Source organism: Capsicum annuum, chromosome 7, assembly GCF_002878395.1.
Source record: "Capsicum annuum cultivar UCD-10X-F1 chromosome 7, UCD10Xv1.1, whole genome shotgun sequence".
Taxonomy (NCBI): domain Eukaryota; kingdom Viridiplantae; phylum Streptophyta; class Magnoliopsida; order Solanales; family Solanaceae; genus Capsicum; species Capsicum annuum.
In genome coordinates this window covers 170,668,242-170,677,622 of record NC_061117.1, presented here as the reverse complement: position 1 = coordinate 170,677,622, position 9,381 = coordinate 170,668,242, and positions in this window count along the sequence as shown.

Below are 9,381 nucleotides of genomic sequence, written 5' to 3'. Positions count from 1 at the left end.
TGCTGCCAATTTTAGTTGGTTTTAGACTCTTTATATTTTTGTGGTATGTTGCTAGTTTGTAGTTGGATTTTAGAATCTTTATTTTAGCGTGGAATGTTGCAGCTATGCGCTTTTATTTTTAAACTATCGTAAACTAAGTGACTCCAGTACAATGGTATTTCTTTGTATTTTCCTGCCTTATAAATTCTTACTGATGCATATGTACTGCACATAGTATACTATGTTTCTTGTAAAGTGTTGCTGTCATGGAAATCTTGGAGCTACTCAAATCCAAAAATCCAACATCTATCTAATAGTGAGGGGGAGCAATAAATCAAGGGGAGTACAAATCCGCACAAGCTATCAAAATAGTCAGGGAAGTATCCATCACTCATATATCTCTCTTTGGTGTCATCATAAAAAAAAGGGGAGATTGTTAGCCCGAAATTATTTTAATGGTGACTCAAAAAATGTTCCTTCTATTTCAGGAAAACAACACATCATCAAAACACACAAGGAAGGAAGATCAAGGATAGAATCAAGACTTATATGGAAAGACCAATCAAGACCAATGCCATACAAGGAAAAACTTAAGAGGACAAAGCAGCTGCATATGGAAAGTATATCAAATCAGTTTCTCCACATATTCCTTGAAAGATTCTTAACTTCCAAAAAAAGAAGAAGGAATCAACTCTTCTACCATCCATCTAGACACCTTCCTTACGGGAAAACTCAAATCAATCATTCAACAAAATATATGGAGATCTCAGCTCATATCACTCAAATCAATATTCAAGAGTGATTGAGTCAAATCCCTTGGGTTACCTTATAGAGCAATCAATCAAGAATCAAAGGAATAATTCTTGATCTCTATCTTAGACTATTTATAGGCTCTCCTATTTTAGCATTATTGTACAACTTCACTTGAGAAAATAGTCCAACAAATTCATTGTAATCATAGAAAATATTATGTTACGAGTGGAAAAAAAGAGAATAGCTAGTGTTATGAGTTGAGATTGTGACCAGAGAAGAGAACTAAATTTTGTTTCAGTTCAAGGACAAAGCATCAAGCTACTTACTATACTTTACTCCATCAAATTTGCTCTAAAGGGAACCCTTGTAACCCAAGGGTACTGGAAGTAGGCACCACAAGGGTATTCCGAACACAGTATAAATCACCGTGTTAATATTTTGCGTTTTACTTTATTACTCTCTTACATTAGTATTTGCAGCACTAACCTTGTTTTGCAGATAAGTCAACTGGAACACCAGCTCACTCGACTGTTGTTAAACTGATTTTAAAAAGTAACTCAATTCACCCCTCTCCTCTTGAGTATTACCTGCGTTTGTAAAAATTAGATAAACCATATCTTGCAATTAATGTAATCATTGTGAAATTTATGAAAAGAAACTAAATCATGATACTTGATTTATACTTACAAGTAACCAATAGGTTGTTGAGAAATTCCTTCAACATATTCTACATTAAATGGATTGCCCATTTTATTCTGATATGCTTCAATTGTCAACCAATTAGTACAAAATTTTTGGTTCAAAAATCCAATTATATCAAGGCAAGTAGGTAATATTTTGGCCATCTTTTATATCTCAGACGACGATCCAGATCGTCTCCTTCTCGACATTGAGTCATAAACTCGAATGCGCTTCTCTTTTATAATGACGACAACCAACACTCAGTGGAATTCATCACTGCAATTGATTGGGATGTAAAACTCATCGACGAAATGTCAAGGTAAGCCAGCTGGAATGCTAAAACCTTTGATGATGTTGATTAAGCATTCCTCATTTTTGGAAAATTTTAATGTTGTTGACAATACCTATCGTAGGAATTATTGATGTAAACTTCTCACAAATAATTACCTGTCATGTATCTGTATTGTTCTTATATTTGCAACTTGGCCTCCTTTTGGAGGTTGTAAAAAATGACATTGGTGTGTTACACATATTATCAAACATTTAAGATTACGTGACAGTAAAATTGATACACATATATAATTAAATAAAGTATTAATAGTAAGATGTATGACATTTAAACCTCATCATTCCAGCAAGTTTGGGATTGTCACATTAAATAGAACTAATTCTTCGTTCTGGGATGTGCAACAAAAAAGTCAAACATAGCAAAACCAAGACTCGATTTGTTCACTTTATAGTGTTCGTCATTTTTTTTTTGCATAATTTATATATGTTAATGTTATATTTTTACAAGAAGATTCATATAAATCAATATCTTTAAAAATAATTTATTGACCTGTTGACATAAAGCTTTAATAACCCATCGGCAATCCATTCTGAATAATTCTTGATCAACTTTACTAGTTTTTTTGGATCCTTATTTGAGATGTTGAATCCTTCAAACGGGTAATTCTTCCGTTCTTCTAGACTAATGGGCTTTACTTTTTCTTCGTCTTTGGAAGCAGTTGATGGATTATCAACTGTGATATTATGTTGTTCAGCAATAGCTTTTACTGTGACATCCACTTGGAAAGCCTGAATTGTCAATGCTAATCACAGAGATACAAAAAAATGGAAAAGTATAACTCATCCGTTTTAGCAAATCAAATAGGTCTTCCTCCTATTTTAAATTGTACCAACAGATTAATATCTGTTTCAACAGATGGATCATCTGTTGGGACAAATTAAAATAGAAGAAAGACCAGTATGATAATTTCCAACAGATGACCCATCGGTAGCAACATATGACTCATCTATTTGGAAGAACTAAAACAGTAGGAAGTCATAATTTAATTTGTCCCAACAGATGACCCATCTGTTGCAGTAGATAGGTCATCTATTGGTACAAATTAAAACAGTAAGAACTGGTTGATTTGCTAAAATAGATGAGACATATGTTGCAACAGATGATGCATCTGATATAACAGGTTAGTAAACTGTTACAGCAGATGCATATATCTGTTTGATAATTTTTAGAAAATGTGTCATTTATTGAAACAAATATGTAGTCTATTTGTTTTTTAGAACTGATGATATATATTCACCTTCTTCAGCTCATGCTGCTCTCATGTGGCCCTTGTACATTGAATAAAAATGTAAGACAAAGAAAGAAGAGTTGCAATTTTGCCTTTTTTTTTATGCAATTGTCACGACCCAAGTATACCCCTAGTCGCGACACGGTGCTTACGGCTACAAGTGACCCCAAGTTAACCCATGGTCTGGTACCTACAATGAGCACTGAATAAAATAAAAGTAAAACAACATGTGCGAAAGATAAACCAATAAGGTACTGTCAATCTGATTACTGAAGTATATAAAATGAAATGTCTGAAGTATGTGATAAACACTGGAAAACTAAATTGTTTGTCTGAAAGCCTAAAAAACATAAGGAGTTGATGGGACAAACCCCTAACTAACTCTAACTAACTGAATCATAATGAAATGTTGAAATTAATGAAATAACATATCACGTCCTCGATGGATGAGGACTCACACTACTGCTTTAGGGGAACTGCTGAGCTATTTAGGGATAATCAGGAAACTGTGCGCTCGAACCTACATTATAAGACAACATAATGCAAGAGAAAAATATGTGATCAGTACTTTGAATGTACTGGTACGTAGGGTAAGGACTAAGAAATACACATGGAAACTGAACATGGATACATGGACATGTCAAACTGAGAATGGAAGTATCACGACCCGAACTGAGGCCCTAGTTGCAACGAGCATCCCGAACTATGAAGGCCCGAGCGCCCTTTTAATCTGAAAATCATGCACAGTATTCATATATTATAAATAAATACGGAGAAATAAATAATGGAATCATGGTCATTCTCTGAGTTCAACTGAACAATACGGAATTAGATTCATAAATATTCGAAAACCACATGAACACTAGTCTACAAAATCTCTAACAATACAAAAATCAACGTCTGTCTAAATGTTGGAACAAGGCCCCCAATCTGACCATGAAACAAAACAAAATAGTAATGCCTAATAACTAAGACCTTCTAAAATAAGGGAGGTTCACAACTGCAAACTTCAGACAAATAATCTACAGCTTAGCGGGACCCTAAGACTGTACCTCAAATTCTAAAATATAGAGGGTCAATACAGATGTACTGGTACGTAGAGCAATCTAAAATAATATACTTTTATACAACATAAATGAGAGAAATTCATAAAATATGTCAGTCTAAAAAAGTTGAAAATACATGGGCATAATCAACAGACTTCAAAATATTTTTGTAAATCACAACTCAACTCTTTGTCTTACTTCTAATCTAGGTGGTACACCTTACAATTCTATGACCCCCGGACTATATGGAGTCCGCCCTTGACTTGGTAACTAAGCCCTTAACCCAAGTTTTTCGCAAGGGTTGGAGTTTCTGATTTTGATACGCCAAAGGGAACAAGGCCAGTGTATAATCCCTATCTTGGGACATAATAAAACCCGTATCAGCAAAACATAATTCTGGGCTATGAGTTATCTGAAATTGTGCCTTCTTCGGGTAACCACCTAACTATCTTTAAGCCCATTTTTAACCTGTTTTAAACATTCATCTTTCTGAAATTAAAATCTAAAAATCTGAAGGAAAATCTGTATTATGTTTTGTTCTGTGTTATCATGGCATTATCTGCTTTGGTATCATCATATCAAAACTTGCAAGTCATATGTCTAAGCCATAGAGTGTTATGTTACAATCCTTTTATTCAAAATAAAGTGTTTGGACCACCAAATTATTCAAACAGTACAAAAGAATTTGTATATCGAAATACTTGAAAACTTATGCAAAGATTCTCTCTTTCAATTCTTAAACATGTGGTGGTCATTTACTTCGTAGCAAACCATCCAATTCTTTCAATATCATCTTCAATAGTTACAAATAAGGAATATCCCTCTTTTCAATTCACAACCAATATAAAGTTCATAAATGATAGTAAAACTCTTGGTTCATGCTTTAATACATGCAATTGAGTAACCCATAACTTGTAAATCAAGAAATAACACAATGAGAGAGGGAAATACATCATTCATGCTCTCAATTCATATTTCAAAACTAAAAACGTATATATACATATACATGAGTAAAAATTCTTGTTTAAGGTAAGGCCTCAAGACCAAAGCGTTCACAATACATACTTCTTAATATAATTCGAACCCCTTCATAAACATATGATTTCTCAACATTCAAAACCTTATTAAAACGATTTTATCATGCCCATGTAGTTTAGGAAAAACCCCACGTACTTTTGATTACTTAGTTTGAAGGAAGAAACTCAAGTCTTGATTCATTTCTTAGAAATCTTGACCCAAGAGCTTGATTCTTGATCTTTGGGGGCTTAGGGTTTTCTTGAAGAGGAAAAGAGCATAATGATGCAACAAAAGTTCTTTGACGGCTTAAATCTTGTGTTTTGGACGGTTTTGGGTGACGTAAATGACCCTATTGCCCTTAAATATGCAGAAACAGAAACTAGAAAATATGGGAGCGTTCTATAGAGCATGTGTAGCATGCTCTGGAGTGCCGAAATAGAGAGTGCGTTGCATGCTAATTGAGCGACCTCACTGCCTCTCTTACGAAAATGGCTATAACTTTTCGCTCGGGTATCGGATTAAGGAAAAATTGGTATCGTTAGAAAGCTGGCTCAATTATCTATAATTTAGTGGATCTTAGGCTGCAAAATTCTACTTGTATCAAAAGTTATACACATTCAAAGTAGACCCTTGTAAAATCAAATACAAAGATTTAGCCGAATCAAAGGTTCATAGTTCAACTTCGCTCTAAGTGATTCCTATGAAAATTTTTCACCTCGAAAGCACTTCAAACACGAGGGTAACGATCATGACACTTATTCTCACTTGGAAATAATTTATATTAGATCTTACACACGTAGGAACAACAGTTCAATTTCTAGTTCGAAAATGCGGGGTGTTACATTATCTCCCCCTTGGAATCATTCATCCCCGAATGATGGGTAGGGACCTTTTGAAGCTCTAAAAGTGTAGGATAAAGAACATAATCTAGAATTGAATATTTTTCCTTAACGAAATATGGAAAGGTATCAAACGAGCTTCATGATAACCCCCAATGAACATGTAAACACGAAGCCCGAGGTAACGAGACTTTACATAGGGATGATCTTGCACTTGAGTTCTATGAATCATAATCATCACTACATAAGGCATGAGTTAATTTGGTGATAATAGGTCTAATTTACGTCGATACTAATCATGAAATAAGGTTTTTCAGGGGCATAGGATTAGAAGCATTTTCTACCTTACAAGGTACAACAAATACACTTGAACTTACAGACACTACTCGGCTATGCGCCAATATTAAATAGCATACTTCACACTTTACAACTTACAATTCTCCCATGACACATCTAAACACAAGAATTTGAGTCCCACTGCCTAGTACTTTTATTTTGAAGCCTAACTAGGAGAAAAGAGATGCTAACTTAAGCTATAGGACCCTGTATTCTACATCCCATTAAGAAGATTAGTTCACCTTATCACTACCATCAAACACTCTTCGATTTTAATTCAAGAAATATAACCACATAGTACATGGGTTGCTTTCAACAATCACTACATTCAAGCCTATCATTACTACACCCACTTCAAGGACTCCCCCACTAAAACCAGCAAATGTAATCATTCTCCTAAAGATTTTCGCTATATATCTCCTTCCTTACTATTTCTCATAACGAAAGTTCATCTCCTTCTTCCCCCTTCTCCTAAAATTTTATCTAAAGAAATCACATCCGAAATTCTCACCTTCAATAACATCTACTCCCCTACCTAAAAAATCACCACCATTATACTAGCATACGGAGGGTCATTGAGGGACCCGAGCATAAGTATAATGAATGGGAGAAACACTACTCAGTCATAACTTATACTTGTTGCACTACTCAAGGAGGGACGTGAGGTGAAGATACGATAGAATAGACACGAAGTGCTTCAGCTATCAAGTGTCTGGATCATAGTAAAAAGTCATGACATAAACACAACATAACATGATTTCTTAGGACAGACTATAGTGAGAAACACGGGTGCACATATCTCATGATTTGTATATCATAAGGTCGGAATTCATAAAGTCACTGATTGAGACAAGGATTGATACTTAAAGCTATTGGTTCTCATTTTCAGAGCTGAAATAGTCATGAGTTCGCACAACTTTATCTTTTTGGCTAATCCCGACATAAAGTGAATCAGTAACATATGAAACATAGTTCTTTAGAACCAAGCATGATTTGGGACACGGATTTATGGACCATGAACATCATAACATAGATCTTGGATACTTGGAATATTAGATCATTAAGGGAAATTATTGCTTCTAGTTTGGAGGTCGGGACATGACATGAGTTACATAGAGAGATCAAACCTTAGACATAGGCAGGACTTGAATACATAAGACATCGGTAGATGACTATTCAAATTGAAGTAGGAGGAGCTTGCTTGAATAGGAATTGATTCGTCATGATTCTTTCTTGAAACTTGACACCAAGAAAAAATTCGGGGACTACATTAATTCACCATCCCCCCTATAATCAAAGTCAAAATCTTATACTTGAGGACATAACCTTACATCAAATCTATAGACACAACCCTCAACACAAAAGGGATATCACCATATACATAAACTCTAAACTTTCCTTGATAAACTATACTCTAAAGGCCTTGCTTTTCTCAAATGCTACTCTTAACTTTCGTTAGCCTCAACAGCCATCACCCTACAATTCCCACTCTCATAAGCATACATATCCTCACCCCTTGTCACTTAACAATTTATTCTCCATCACTTAACATACTCACATTAAACCTCTAATCACGTAACTTACAACTTATCAAATTTGTAAAACAATACCAAAGTAGCATATTGCCCACTTGTATTTCCTCAATTCAGCTCTAAGGAACATCACACAACAACTTCTTAGTCTTTCCCATACTACAAAATCCAAGAACATGAACTAGGTACACGCGGACACTTATACCATAAAATCTTACCTAATGCCATACTACCGGGGGGGGAGGTGCAACTTATTCTGATACACTTACGTCCTTATTCACTTAATGACTCAACCACAATTCATCATTTTAACACTTGTCCTCATGTACATATATACCTTACAATTACCACTTAACTTTCATAAATTATCAACCTAGGCTCTTTCACAAATCACTTCAAGCCTACTAATTCTTTCCCACAAAACATACATCATTAATCTTCAGCTACTATTCCCACCACTACACTCCATATCTAAAATTTAAGCTTATTGTCTAACGATGCCAATCATATGGAGCATGCCACATACTATACTAATCAATCAAATAGAAATATCAAACTAGGTCTCATATTTTACTTAACTATGGCCCATAAGTTCATCCTTTCCACGACATTACTACTACACCTCAAAATCTACTACATACCTCCTCACATAAAGTACTAGTTTATAACTACTAGAGAAAGGTAAAATCAAGGGGTAAAGTTACATAATAGGGATAGTCGATCTTAATCTTATATTATAACCCATTATGATCTTATCAACATATCCCACTCCCTCACATCATATTTACGTACCCATGCATACATCACCACTACCTTCAAAATTCCGTATACAATAATGAGTCTCTACCCATAACTTATTGACCAATTTACTCCTTTCCATTCATAGCCTATACGTGATTTCTACTATCACCACAACTATCCATTTTGAGATTCTTCCTTATTTTGAATAAATAATAATCTTAGCCACCATACCATAGACAGTCTACTAAGGGTGTCTGCCACCACATTGGCTTTTCCCGAATGATACAAAACACTCATATTATAATTTTTCAATACTTCTAACCACCTTCTCTGATGAAGGTTCAACTCTCTCTGCGTAAACACATACTGCAAAATTTTATGATCTGTAAACACATCAACATGCACCCCATAAAGATAGTGCCTCCATATTTTCAAAGCAAACACAACAACAGCTAATTTAAGATCATGGGTAAGATAGTTCTTTTCGTGAGGCTTAAGTTGTCTAAAGGCATAGACTATGACCTTACCTCTCTGCATCAAAATACAACCCAAACCAACTCTAGAGGAATCACAATACATAATAAACCCATCTGTACCATCAAGTAATGTGAAGACTGGTGCTAAAGTGAATCGAGTCTTCAACTCTTGAAAACTCTTCTCACTAGAATATGACCACTAAAACTTAACTTTCTTCTGAGTCAATTTGGTCATAGGAGAAGTAATGGACAAAAATCCCTAAACAAACCATCTATAATAACCAGCAAAACCCAAGAAATTTCTGATGTCTGATGGAGAAATAGGTCTAGGCCAATTCTCCACAGCTCAGTCTTTTGGAGACCAACTCTAATGCCATCACTGGAAATAATATGATCGAGGAAAG